Source organism: Pinus tabuliformis, chromosome 7, assembly GCF_031772625.1.
Source record: "Pinus tabuliformis cultivar Carrire ecotype Pingquan chromosome 7, CPIR1, whole genome shotgun sequence".
NCBI classification, from domain to species: Eukaryota; Viridiplantae; Streptophyta; class Pinopsida; order Pinales; family Pinaceae; genus Pinus; species Pinus tabuliformis.
Window position 1 is genome coordinate 1,725,769,984 of NC_142293.1, and position 15,291 is coordinate 1,725,785,274.

Here is a 15,291-nt window from a genome sequence, read left to right on the forward strand (position 1 = left end):
TCATTAGATTTTATATTCTTGATCCTTCGTGTTTTCACAAGTATTTTATCACCCCATCGTTCTTAATTCCTTTTAGTATTTTTGTTATTTGTTTGATGGGCCTCAACCCTGTATTTTATTGTTGACCCTGTTTTATTTATTCATTACTTTTCTTTGAATATATATATATATATATATATATATACTTGTGTATATTTTTGTTTTATTTTATTTATTTTCCATTAATTATTTTTATTTTATTTTATTTTCATTAATTATTTTTATTTATTATATGATCTTGTCTCGATTAGGGTCTTGACTCATTTTTATAATTTTTGACTTCCCTCCTTGTTAGGAGTTTGACTTTGATTTTTTATTTTGGTTAGTTATATTTTTCGATTATTTCTCATTAATAGAATTTTTTAATAATATTTTATCTTAATAAATTAATTTAAATATTATTTTTCAAAAACTAGCTATTTAATATAGTCGTTAATAATATTAATAATTTAAATACTATTGACTTTGATTTTTTTTATTCTTGTTAGTTATGTTTTTCGATTATTTCCCATTAATAAAAAAAATTAATAATATTTGATTTAATAAATTAATTTAAATATTATTTTTCAAAAACTAGTCGTTTAATATAGTCGTTACTTAATAATATTTGTTTTTAATAAATTAATATCATAATTTAAATATTATTGACTTTGATTTTTTGATTCTTGTTAGTTATATTTTTCAATTATTTCCCATTAATAGAATTTTTAATAATATTTGATTTTAATAAATTAATTTAAATATTATTTTTCAAAAACTAGCCGTTTAATATAGCCATCACTTAATAATATTTCTTTTTAATAAATTAAAATCAAAATTTAAATATTAATTTTCAAAAATAGCCATTACTTGAAATTATGGTCACTACATTGCTCTCTATTTAAACCTTTGCCTTGGTCTACCTCTTCATCTAATCCTGATGATGAACCACACTGGTTGGTTTGAAACACGTCGGCCAAAAAGTTTTGTTATGTGATTTCTACTGAAAGACTTTTCTTAATTCATTATGGATCACAGAAGCCTGAATTCAGAGACATCATCTTTATCTAGCTTCTTTCTTTTTTTCTTCTACTTCATACTTTTCTTTGTGGTGGGTTGTGTTGCTGATGATGTGGACATTCTGCTTGATCTTGAAAAATTTCAGATGAAAATTTTGAAGTATCCAAGATATTCGTGACATGCCTCTCTTCATTTTGCATCTGTTCTGTCAAGGGTGCATGATTTCTTTCAATTTCTCTTTTATCTATATCGTCTTCAACTAACCACTTTTCAATGGAACAAATGACCTCTTCATAATAGGATGGAGCTTGCTTCAGCGAACATGGAGGCTTATGATCTGTTGAAAGTTCTCTATTATCTGACTTGGGTTGGAACTTCTGTATATGTGATCTTTCCATCTTGTCCAACTTATTCTGAAAAGAAGTGATTTGATTTGAATACCTTTCCTCTATGCCACTGACTTCCTTGGCATGATTTGATTCCATAGTTTTTATTAATTATACTTGCTTTTCCTCCATGGCCAATAATATGTTCTGAAGAGATATTTGATTAGCATCCATGCCCTTTATCATTTTATCATTATTCGCTTTCATGGCCATGAAACAATTTCGCATATAGTTCATTTCTTTCTCATGATTTGCTTCCATGGTGATCAAATGATTCTGCATAGTGGCTATCTGATTATAGTGATCAAATTCCATGATCGTCATTTCCTCATTATGTTTTTCTTCTATAGCCAACAACTTGCTCTGCATAAAACCCATTTCCCTGGCATGATCTGTTGTTAATCTAGCTTCTACGGAACTCATTTCTTTGGCGTGATCAACTATTAATTTTGCTTGATTAAGTTCCATATTCTTGATGAGTTGAGCCTGGTTAACCTCCATACTCTCAAGTTTCTGCGCTTGATTCAATTGCATATCCTTAACCATTTGAGTTAACTCCTTGATGAAATTATTTTCAGCTTCTTTAGTCTCCTTTACTTCAGCTTTCGCTTTGACCTTTCTCTTATCTCCATATTTATTTTCAAAGGCATCAATGATTGATTGTAGAGAATCAAAAGTGTTATCGGGGAACTCAGTGAACCAATCCAAAGCATCAGCACCTAAGGTGAGAATGAAAAGTTGCATCTTCACATCTTCATAGTCGGTATATGGGTGACACTTGTTTATGCAAAGATTGACATTCTGAATGTGAGTCTCGGCAGTAATAGCTTTGTTACCTCTAAAAGGGGGCACCTCATCGATGGTCTCGCCGACTGAAGGCGGGAAATCGTGTGGAGCTCCCTGAAAGTTAGTAAAATCACAAGGAGCAAACAAGTCCATGATGACTTGCTTAAAGGGAAAGGAGGGGCCAAATGGATGCTAGAGAGAGAGATCCTTGCTCAAGAAAATCAATAGATCCACAAGAAGTGAGCTTCTAGCAGAAATTCTTGTAAGAAATGAAAGCAGTGAAGTCGTCACCTGAACATGAATCTAGCTCCAAGATCCAAAAGGAAAAAAACGAAATGTTAGTCGAGGAGAAGCAAATGGATATCAGGGAAGGTTTCATGTTTGAGGAATAATGGATGAATAAGTGGAATCGCCACCCAAACAGGAAACCAACCGAAATGTCCAAGTGCTAAATGTGTAGATAGAGAAGATGAAAGGATTAGTGAGAGGAAAAAGATAAGGCAATGAAAAGATGAAGAGATAAAATGGCGCCAAAAATGTTGTGTCGCTTGAGGGCTAATGAATGGCGGAAAAGATAAGATGATTAGAAAAATGTCGTGAGGATCAAGGTCAGAAAGCGCCAAAAAATGTTGGCGTTGCCAACTAAAATGGAAGATAGAAAGATGAAAGATGAAGAGGAAAGATGAATGTCATAAAGCTTAAGTCCAACAAATTGTTCCCCAGCAACGGCGTCAAAAAATGTTGGCATTGCCGGCAAAAATGATAAAGATGATATGAGGAGAATGAAGATAAAATGTCGTTGAATTCCTGAGAATAAAATATCCCCAGCAACGACGCCAAAAAATGTTGTCGCACAGAATGTCTAGGCACTGCGACAACGACTCAGATCGGGGGTTGTCACCCTGATCCCCAATCTCTCCGTTTAAGTTGTCTCCCTACAACAAACTAAGGGGGGTAGACCCTACAGAAATGAAATGAAGAAGGACCAGTTGGGAACCAACCAATCTGGGAGACACAGTTGAGCGACCAAATACTTGTTTAGATCTAGCAAGACTTAAATGATTTGATTTAGACAATTGATACCAGTGCCTTGTGGAGTCAACTATCTTGCTAAGAAATTTAGGACCAAGTACAGGATGGACAATTGCTGCTAAGGAAAATGTTATTATGATGAAAAGAGATGCAAGATGCGATTAGCAAAGGGATGAGTGAGTAGTCTTGAGGTAAGATCATTTAAGGCTCAAGTACTTAGCATTGATTAACTTTAAGACAAGAGTATTTAATGAAATAAAGAGAATCTTATATAAGACAAAGTGTCAAATATCTCACGTGCCAATAAGATACACAAGGTAACCAAGATGACCACAAGATATATGCTCTTAAAAAAATATCACTAATATGCCAAAAATTTATAATAACCACAAGCCAATAATGATATTAATGTCAAGAAAGAGAACTAGAGCATTTATCCAATTTATGCTTCAACGATAATTCTTCAATAAGATTATCAACGCTCCCTTTAGACAGTTAGGATTATTCCAAGATAATGCCAATGACAATTAGATTCAAACCATTCAATTACCTTCAAATTACTCAATAATTATGCAAATGGAGTAAATCACCTTCAACGCTAGTTATCTCAAAGAGAATTATATTTGAATGCAATTACCATTCACAAGTCAAGGCACGAGAAATGCTTTAGAAAGATAAATATCGATTATTCTCAACTTAAATGTTATTTAGGGAAGCAAGCTTATATATGTGATTGTGAAGTAGGAAATCAAAAGACAACAACCACTTAGACTCGAAATCCAAAATCCAAAAAACCACTAAAATTTGCTGATGTAATCTATGCAAACAGTTGCCCTTACAAATGAAACAAAAACACTTATTTTCAGAGATGATATCTATGACAACAGTTATGTTTTCAAAGACAACAACAACACCAAAAAAGAAAAAGATTTATTACAGCAAAGAAATGCTTGCTGCAAACATATATATTGGTCCTCTAAAAACTTATGACAGTGACCTTCACAATGATGTTAGAGCACTTAATTTTCAAAAATTGTTTTTTAGGACAGCAATAAGAAAAACTTTAAAATAACAGCAAACAAATGTTATGACAGCAGCAATATGACAATGAAAATAGTAAGTTATCAATGCTATCTTTATGTCAAAAATTTGCCGAAAATTTTCCAAACTTGCCCACATGAATTATCAAAACATTTCAACTTGTTATGATGTGATTTCCACAATTATATCAGATCTAATATACTTATTATAGTCAGCAATTAACATATGAAATAGGCATAATGATGGATGCTCAACTCAAGAAATTAATTCCTTAATATATTAGACAACTTAGGAACAGATTTTAGGTTAACCCACATGAAATTTTGTCACAGTTATATTTTAGATTTCAGAAGAAAAAAAATATTCGAAGATAACAATCACCCAAAAATGGGTCAAATTTTTGATACCTATCAAACATAAGTGACTTACTAATGTATGTAGCAATTTTTTCAGTTAATTTCAAACCACTTAGATGTGTTTTTCACCACTATTAGAAAAAATATGACTGTTGTAGCAAACAGTGAGTAAAAAGAGGGTTTAGAGATCAAACCCATAGGCCCTATGTCTTGAAGATCACTTGCCCAAGTTGCCAAAAAAGTTTCAATAACTGAAACACAGATTTTTACCAATTTTTTTGCAAAAAACCACTAAAGATCAGCTTCAGAAAATTTAAATATTTAGATCAGAAATGGAACAATGGGAATCTAGGGCTAATGAGGACTAGCACTAGGCCCAATAGGGCTAGCGTTGGGATAGGAGAAGGCAGATCTGGGCTTAGGAGCCCTAAAACTTGAAAACCTTGTTCTAAAAACATTATTTTGCTTCAGATGCAAAAAATTCAATGGTTGGCCCTGTAAAAATTTTGGAAACTAGATCTTGCCCTCTAAATCCTAGATCTATCTTAAAAGCCAAAATTTTCCTCAAACAATCTCAGATCTGAATCCTTTAATAAATGATCTTATCGTTTATTCCCTGCAAACAAAAGTTTGATGCTAGATCTTGCCCTTCAGGGGCTAGATCTAGCTCATATCTGAAGATCTCCTTGGCTGATTTTCTAGATCTATTCCTGCAAACAATCTTTGAACCCAAATCTTTCCCTCCAGGCTCTAGATCTAACTCAGATCTAAAGATTTCCTTGGTTGATTTCTCAGATCTATTTCTGCACAAGTGAAAAGAGAAAAACCCAATACCCAATATGTACAAAAATAGATAAAATCCCAAAAACCCAAGTGTTAAAATTCATAATTATGTTACAAAATTTTAGATCTACACAAGTAAATAACAAATCTATTCAAATAATTTACAGATCTATCAAATCTAAGGAGTATGAGTCCAACTCTGTTCCTCGATCTGTATATCTAAGGCTCTTTCCAACCAGATCTAGCTATTTAGCACAGTTTTTTAAAGATATATATTTTTTAAAAATTTTAGATAATAGCCCAGAAAATCCCTACAAAATATATTTCATTAGATAATCTCGGAGTTTTAATCCAAAAGGCTCTCCAGATCTTAAGTTTCAGAAGTCTGCTGGTCCAATCGAGGACTTCCCCAAATGCCCAAAATCTCTGATAAAGATGACTTCTGCACACTTAAAATATAAGCCATCAAATTAAGAGAGGTATAAAATAACAATTAAATCTTCAAAGGTTGGAGATACCTGCCAATCGAATAATAAACTTAATGCAATCTTAAAACCCAACAATTTAAGCAAGATACCTGTGCAATAAATTGATCTATAAGAGCTACTAACCAGCAACTTATAAATAAGATCAGCAAAAAATTAAACACACATTACCATAAGATACCAGAAAGGAACATTGTCATCAAGTAAAACCCCAAAGACTTTGCGTTGTATTATTCGATAAAAGCTTACAAGAGCTAGTACACGATCAAAATATCGGATGAAAAAACAGACTGACATTGATCTTTAATTTATAGGTAAAATCTCCAATGGCTAGTTGGCTTGATCCCTGTCAAATTAATCTCGACCATTCATAAAGATTTAATTAATCTTTAATCATCACCATCGAAATTATTTAATTTTTGAGGAAAAATCGAATTTTTCATTTAATTGATTTTTAATTAACTCAAAATTAATTATTTTGAGTTAATTTCCTCAAAAAATTGACTTTGACTTAACCACCAAGGCCCAAGGGTCCAAAATTTCTTGATTTCTTCAATATTCTCTTGGCCGGGGATCTCCAAAAATTAATTTCTTTAAAACCCACGAATTTCACCTTTGGAGAAATTAATTTTACCTAGGACACAAAATTAATTAAATTTCTGGCCTAGAATTTAAATTTAATTTTGCTAGAAAATTTAATTAATTGACCTATAAGGGGATTAATAATTTTTTCCAACTCTCTCATATATAGCCATGGTGTCTAATTATGAAGGACCATGCACTAAATATTTTTTTTAATGAAGATTTTACAATTTAATGCATGAAGGGGGAGCACCCGTTTGTTATAGACCCTCAAAAAAACCCATTTCTGCGACACAAAATATAATCCATTAGACCAAGTGACTTGTAATAAAATAATTTAGCCAATTATCTAGGATTACTCAATCTAAACATTAGGACTCGTCTAAGATCTTAGCGACAAAATCCATCCTAGTTTTTGGGAAAATTCTATCACTGCAATAATTGATTTATTTTACCTACTTATTTCCCAATAAGTTATTTATGAAAATCCTTCAATAAACATTAAAATAAATTCTGCTGCAAATATTACACCATAATGCGAAACAAACACATGCACAAGAATCAACACATCGAGACAGATATTTTGGACAACAGTCCCTAGAAAAACCCAATGTGGGAAAACTGGTGCAGCAAGGGAGGATTTTATTATTCAACAATTCTTCAGTACAACTGGGTGCCAAATTGGCTTACCCAACAGAGAGAAAATTCTCCAACACTTCTCCCACTCCCAGCATCAGTCTAGCTGACCTCTGCATAGCCCCCAGGCCCTCTGCGTCAACTCTTGCCTCTCTGTGTCAGCACTAGGCCTCTCTGCGTCAGCACTAGGCCTCTCTGCGTCACCCACACAGGCCCTCTAGTTACTGTGCAGTCTGTTGCCTCTGCGTCTGCCTGAGAGGCTCTGTGTCTACCTCTTCAACCTCTACGCTAGCCTTCTGGTGCTATTCCCGACTCTCTATTCCATACTCGCTGCCTCCTGCTGCTCTCCATACCACTAGTTTGAATTTCTCAGCTAACCCCGCTCCAGAAATCGAATTGACTGGTCTCTCTCAGCGTATTCTCCAATTGACCCTCAAGCCTCCTCTTATACTTTTCATGTTGGTCCTCCAACGGCCGAGATTAAATCTCTAATGAATGGCTAAGATTATATTTGGCTTGATCCATGACTTTTGGAACCTTCTAACCCAGTTTTATATTAATACCCACAATAATTTATTTTTCCTAAGTTTAGACTTAGGAACTCCATTAAGAATATTAATTATTTTAATATCTCCCAAACTGGTTAAAATCTGCCCAAACCATTTCTAAGACTTGGAGATCTCATGTGCTTTAGCCTCTCCACCAATTTTCATGGCTAGAGCACATCCGATGCTACCCCAAATCAACACTCCCTCTTAGCGAGGACTGTACTCTAGTAATACTCCACACTAAACATTACCCTGATCATCCGGCACCGGTCCCTGTGTTGATGCTAGACCTCCTCGCCCAACATCCTCTGCTGTTGCATTCGTACGACAACTCCCTCTAAATCCATGTTGTTGCTGGTCCTTTCTCCCAACACTGCCTCTGTACTGCATCATCACCCCCATTTCTACTATTGAAATGGATTCTTTATCATCCCCATCTTTCCCCTGAAGTAACCAAACTTTGTTCTTCCAAGGGCCTTGGTGAGGATGTCTGCCACCTGTTCACCTGTAGGAGTGTAGCTCAAATGTACAGCTCCTCGTTGGACACACTCTCTGACAAAGTGACACCGGATATCAATATGCTTCGACTGATCATGAAGCACTGGATTCTCAGAGAGCTTGATGCAACTCTGATTATTGCACATGATCCTGGTCGCCTCCATCTTTCTTTTGAATAGGTTCACAAGCAATTCTCTAAGCCATATGGCCTCACATGAAGTTGTGCTCGCAGCCATATATTCTGCCTTAGCTGAGCTCAGAGCCATGGATTTATGTTTCCTACTACACCAGGAGGTCATTCATGATCCAATGTTGAAATAGTACCTAGAGGTACTTTTCCGATCTACTGAACTTCCTGCACAATCTACATCAATAAATCCACCAAATCTGATATCCTTACTCCTAATGTACAAGAGTCCATAATCAATTGTTCCCTGTAAATACCTCAGAACATATTTGGCTGCTACCCAATACACCCTCTTCGGCTCCACCATGAATTGACTGAGGGTGTTGACAGCGTAGCAAATGTCTGGCCTGGTATTGACCAGATACATCAGGGACCCTATGAGCTGCCTATATAAGGTGGGATCAACATCCTTGTCTTCTGATGCATCAATTTTCTTCCAGTTGGTGATCATTGGAGTAGCCATGGGTCTACAGTCCTCCATCCTGAATCTCTTCAGGATTTCTGTAGCATATCTCCCTTTCCCAAGGAAGATCTCCCCCTTTTGCTGCCAAACTTCCAACCCCAGGAAATAATGCATTCGTCCCAAATCCTTTATGTCGAATTTCATGGCTAGATTCTTCTTGCAGCCCCCGATGAGCCTGGATGCTCCTATCAGGAAGAGATCATCCACATATAATACTAAGATTAGAGGCTCATTTTCTACAACCAAATAGTAGAGATTTGGATCTGCGTCACTCTTGACAAATCCCATTTTCTGCAAGTAGCCATCAATTTGACCATACCATGCTCTAGGTGTCTGTTTCAACCCATATAAGGCTTTCTTCAATCTACATACATGAGACTTCTTTTCATGTGTCTCAAAGCCCTCTGGTTGTTCAATGTATACCTCTTCTTCTATCACTCCGTTTAGAAATGCCATTTTGACATCCATTTGATGAATCTCCCACCCCATCTGTGCTGCAAAAGATATCACGGTTTTAATAGATGTATACCTGGCTACCGGGGCGAAGGTCTCTTCGTAGTCAACTCCTTCCTTCTGAGCATAACCCTTAGCCACGAATCTGGCTTTGTATTTCTCAACACTGTCATTTGCAGCGTATTTGATCTTGTAGATCCATCTCGAACCTACCACTGATCTGTCTTGAGGCCTTGGCACTACCTCCTAGACATTGTTCACCATTATGGAGTTGTACTCCTCTACCATCGCATCCAGCCAAACTTGATGTTGAGTTGCCTCCTAAAAACTGGCAGGCTCCCCATCCTGAGCTACTAATGCCTAATATCTATCTGGTTGTTTTCGCTCCCTCTTATTATTCCTTGGCGCACCAATGAAGTCCTCTGCATCTCGCAGAATCTGACGAAGTTCCCTACTCATTCTTCCTCTGCCAGCAGGTGCTTCTGTTAGCTCCTCCTCATCTTATGATTCTTCCTGACCCGAGGAAGAACTCTTTTCTTCTGTTGGTTGAAGAGGTTTAACCAACGGTTCCTCTTTTGACTGCTCCTTGGAAGGCATTTCTCGAGATTTTCTGAAAGCACTGTCCTCCATGAACTTCACATCTCGTCGAACTACTACCTTCCTGCTCCCTAGAAGATAGATTCTGTATGCCTTAGCATTCTCACTATATCCCACTAGATATCCTTTCTCTGCAGTTTGATCCAGCTTCTTCCTCTTTTCCTTGGGTATGCAGCAATATGCTAAGCTCCCAAATATCCTAAAATGACTGACTTCAGGCGTCTTCCCTGTGAAGACTTTCTCTGGAGTAATCTTGCCCAATGCCCGATGAGGAGTTCTATTCTGAACATAGACTGTTGTGTTGCATGCTTCTGCCCATAGGAATTTTGGCATATCTTGATCATACATCATGGCCCTAGCTGCTTCTACAATAGTCTTGTTCTTCCTTTCTGCTACTCCATTCTGCTCTGGATTATAAGGAGCTGTCCACTCTCTTCTAATGCCCTCCTTAGCGCAAAAATCAGTGAAGTCCTTATCGACATGCTCTCCACCATTATCTCAGCGCAAAACTTTTATTTTCTTCCCAATCAGATTCTCCACCAGAGCCTTGAACTCTTTGAATCGACAGAAAACCTCATCCTTGGTTTTTAGAAAATAAAGCCAATTTTTCCTTGAGTGGTCATCAATGAAGGTGAAGAAGTACTCAGCACCACTAAGAGCTTTAGTGGACATGGGTCCGCAGATATCTAAGAGTATCAATCCTAGTACACTCTTGGCCCTGTTTTTACTTCTAGGAAATGTTGCTTTGGCATACTTTCCTAGAGCACATCCTCTGCATACATCATCTCGTTCCGTAATAAGATCCGGACTCCTGTTACAATGCTCCTGAGAATTCTCAGAGCCCGATGGTGCAAATGTCCCATTCTTTTGTGACATAGTTCGTTCAAATCCTTGTCTCCATGACTGCCTATTAGCACCATTGGTGATTCTAGTTGTAGTCTGTAAGGAGCTGTCCACTCTCTTCTAATGCCCTCCTTAGCGCAAAAATCAGTGAAGTCCTTATCGACATGCTCTCCACCATTATCTCAGCGCAAAACTTTTATTTTCTTCCCAATCAGATTCTCCACCAGAGCCTTGAACTCTTTGAATCGATAGAAAACCTCGTCCTTGGTTTTTAGAAAATAAAGCCAAGTTTTCCTTGAGTGGTCATCAATGAAGGTGAGGAAGTACTCAGCACCACTAAGAGCTTTAGTGGACATGGGTCCGCAGATATCTAAGAGTATCAATCCTAGTACACTCTTGGCCCTGTTTTTACTTCTAGGAAATGTTGCTTTGGCATACTTTCCTAGAGCACATCCTCTGCATACATCATCTCGTTCCGTAATAAGATCCGAAACTCCTGTTACAGTGCTCCTGAGAATTCTCAGAGCCCCATGGTGCAAATGTCCCATTCTTTTGTGACATAGTTCGTTCAAATCCTTGTCTCCATGACTGCCTATTAGCACCATTGGTGATTCTAGTTGTAGTCTGTACAACCTGTTACTTTTGATCCCGATCTACACTTTCTTTTTCCAACTCGGGTGTTTGACGTATACTTTCTCCTTGATGAAGAAAACGTCATAGCCTTTTCCTTGAAGTTGCAACACAGAAAGTAAGTTCATCCCCAATCCCGATACATGCAACACATTGATAGCACGAACCGCTCTCCCGTTTCTGTTTGAAAAACTATGGTACCCCTCCCTACTGGAGTACACTTTGCCTTATTCCCCGTGGTGATCTGAAAGTTCATCTTCTCCTCCCGATAATTTGACAAACATTCCCAGATTCCCGTCATATGCTAGGAGGTTCCACTGTCTATATACCATACCTCTAATGATACAGAGCTAGTCACACAAGCCACTTCTTATTCCAGCTTAGAAGCCAACATAGAGAAATCGAAATCACTTTCTCTTGTGCAATTTTCTGAAAATTTGTGCGAGTCTCCTGACGTATATGCCTCTGCATCATGGTCTCGACCCATAATTGATTTTCCCTTCCTATCTCTAGTTACTTCCTCTGATACCATGTGAAAATTCTATCACTACAACAACTGATTTATTTTACCTACTTATTTCTCAATAAGTTATTTATGAAAATCCTTCAGTAAACATTAAAATAAATTCTGCTGCAGATATCACACCATAATACAAAAACAAACAGATGCACAAGAATCAACACACCAACACAGATATTTTGGACAACAGTCCTCGGAAAAACCTAATGTGGGAAAATTGGTGCAGCAAGAGAGGATTTTATTATTCAGCAATTCTTCAGTACAACTGGGTGCCAAACTGGCTTACCCAATAGAGAGAAAATTCTCCAGCACTTCTCCCAATCCCAGCATCAGTGTAGCTGACCTCTGCGTAGCTCCCAAGCCCTCTGCGTAGCTCCCAAGCCCTCTACGTCAGCTCCTGCCTCTCTGCGTCAGCACTGGGCCTCTCTGCGTCACCCACGCAGGCCCTCCAGTGACTGCGTAGTCTGTTACCTCTGCGTCTGCCTCTCCAACCTCCGCGCTGGTCTTCTGGTGTTGTTCCCGCCTCTCTGTTCCGTACTCACTGCCTCCTGCTGCCCTTGAGACCACTAGTTCGAATTTCTCATCTAACCCCGCTCCAGAAATTGAACTGATTGGTCTCCCTCAGTGTGTTCTCCAACTGACCCTCAAGCCTCCTCTTATACTTTTCCTATTGGTCTTCCAACGACCGATATTAAATCTATAATCAACGGCTAAAATTATATTTGGCTTGATCCATGACTTTTGGAACCTTCTAACCCAGTTTTATATTAATACCCATTAATATTTTATTTTTCCTGAGTTTAGACTTAGGAACTCCATTAAAAATATTAATTATTTTAATATCTCCCAAACTGATTAGAATCTGCCCAAACCATTTCTAGGTCTTGGAGATCTCATGTGTTTTAGCCTCTCCACCAATTTTCATGGCTAGAGCACATCCGATGCTACCCCCAAATCAACATCTTTGGGGTGAGGGTGGAAGGAAAAATTTTGCCGATCATTTATGTCTAAAAACACAGATAAATCAGTGAGACAAAAAACCTCCTAGAATGGAAATCATCAACAAAACAATAAGTTTACCTAGGTTGTTACATATAGACTTGGTCATACTTGGATTATTTACATTATACATATGCAGAATGGGTTGACATCTTTACAAAACTGTCCACTGATGATGAAATCTGAAAGGCGCGAACACGATAGGTCCCTTTTGCCAAAAAGGGGGTGTACTGCTATGGGGTCGTTGACACAGAGTGGTCAACACTCACAAAATTGGGGATATTACAAAACCCCTTTCTAAGGGAAAACACAATCAAACTCTTCCACTAATCAAACTGAGATAGACCAAGACCTTAGACCTGACCAAAAGACCTTCCTCCTCCACCAAGTCAGTCTTGCGAGATGATTTAGTAAACTTGAGTAGTCTCTAACAGTTGCAGCCCAGTAGCAACTCAGGATTACGGCCCCCAGCTACTCCAGAATTTTGGCCCAGCTATGGTATTGCAATTTCGGCCCTTCCAGCGACCCATCAACTTCGCACGTGTGAGATAAAGAGAGAAAATTTCATCTTCTTCTGCTTGACAAAGACCTCCCTCTTCTTTGCTAGGGTTTCCTTCCTCTTCCTTGGATTTCGTACCTTTTTATGCCTCCAGTAACTGCATATCGAACTTGTTGGTGATGTCTTTCAAATGAGGTCGAGTTGTTGCCTTTATATAGTAGATTTTGCCCCTCAATTAGGCTGACTTGTCTAGGTTGAGGCCAACTTGGTGGAGGAAGCCTAAATGGCCTATTTTACATTGTAATAAATTTCTTTCTTGATTAACAAAGCTCAAGAAGGGTCTTTTACATTATTATATGGACAAGGACAGTGACATAAACCCTAGAAGCCTACAATGGAGGCTTTGACCTAAAAACCATTGACCCAAGCATGAAACCCATGTTTTAATAAGTCAATTTATTTTATAATAAAATTTATTTTTCTTTCTTTTGCCAAATATATTACATCATGACTCAAACACAATTATGAAGACCAACACTAGTTACATTCTTCAGCACCATGAAAGGTCTAGTAGATAAAGAACTTTATATAGCAGCTTTTCTTCCCCGTAATTTTAGTTATCATGACTACGCTTAAATATAAAAGGCATTCCCATCTCAATAGGTTTTGCATATTTTTACAGTTGTATTGAAAACCGCAATAAAACAATATGGTTATGTAAAGGGATTAGATTCATATTTCAAATTAAGGTGGTGACTGAATAGAAATTTATTCAAACATTTAGTACCCAATCCAAGTCGCTACTATCAGATTGTTTTCACAATGCTTGAGGTTAGGGCGGAGGAAGCATTGAACTTGAATGACTCCTGGAAACCTATCTATAATATGTAAAAGCCAAGATGACCTGAAAAGTGAGTATAACAAGGGCAATAACCAAAAGGATCAGCCCTTTGAAATGTTGCATCTCTTGTTTTCTTGACATGGAGACTCTACTTGTTGTAATGTTGTTGCTGAAAATACAATATTTAAATCACCAGAAACCCAAATCAAAACCCATCATATAAAACGCATGTTTTGAGTTGCGACTTTTACAATAAATTTAGGTTTGGTGCACTACAAATATAATGGGTGGGAATAATGATCATATTGTCCAATCATCAATGTTCATGATAGTCGAAACTGAAGATATATGCCCAAAATATCCCTGAAATCTGCCCAAAATATCCCTGAAATCTGCCCAAAACACCCCTGAAAATTGTCCTGAACATCCCCTGAATCTGCTCAGAACATCTTGGGAACAGCTAACAAGTCTCTTAGTCCCCAATGAAATCACCAGCAGTTTGAGGACATTTCCTAAAGGTCCCCAAGTTTCTGAAACATGGAAACAGTGTGTATGTGGGATTGTTTTGAAGGGGATTAGTCCCCATGCAATATATATATATGAGTAGTAGTAATGTGAAGGTAACGTATTACATTACATTTACCATGTGATTGAAAGAGTAGATAGGTACAGGAGTGACCTCCAGACCAACATGAGCAATCTTGGTGTGATTTCTAGGACTTTGTACTGAGTAGAGCATCTTGTATTGTCATCATCTCAGGAATGAAGATCATTCAGCATTATTCTCTCTTCATCCCCTTCTCCACCTCAAGCAAGGTGGATCTGCATCTGTAAGTTGTTTCTTTTGGATTAATGGAGAAGATATCTCTCATGTTCCACCCCTCCTTTTGTGAGTTAATGATTATGTTGTCTATCACGTTACTCAAGCACTCTTTTGTTGGCATTTAATTTTTCACAATGCCTCTAAAGGTTAATTTTGGAATGTAATCAGACATTTTAAAATTATGGAATAGTTATAATGGCAGAAAGTTTTACTATAGTCTGCCTAGGTTTTATAAATAAGTAGCATCTCCAGCTATAGCTGAGGC

General features: G+C 37.3%; 1 protein-coding gene across 3 annotated transcripts in view; it reads right to left on the bottom strand.

Moving 5' to 3' along the window:
* LOC149255220 (protease Do-like 1, chloroplastic) overlaps positions 1-15,291 on the bottom strand; it is a 387,412-nt gene that overhangs the window by 257,010 nt on the left and 115,111 nt on the right. The window lies entirely within an intron of this gene.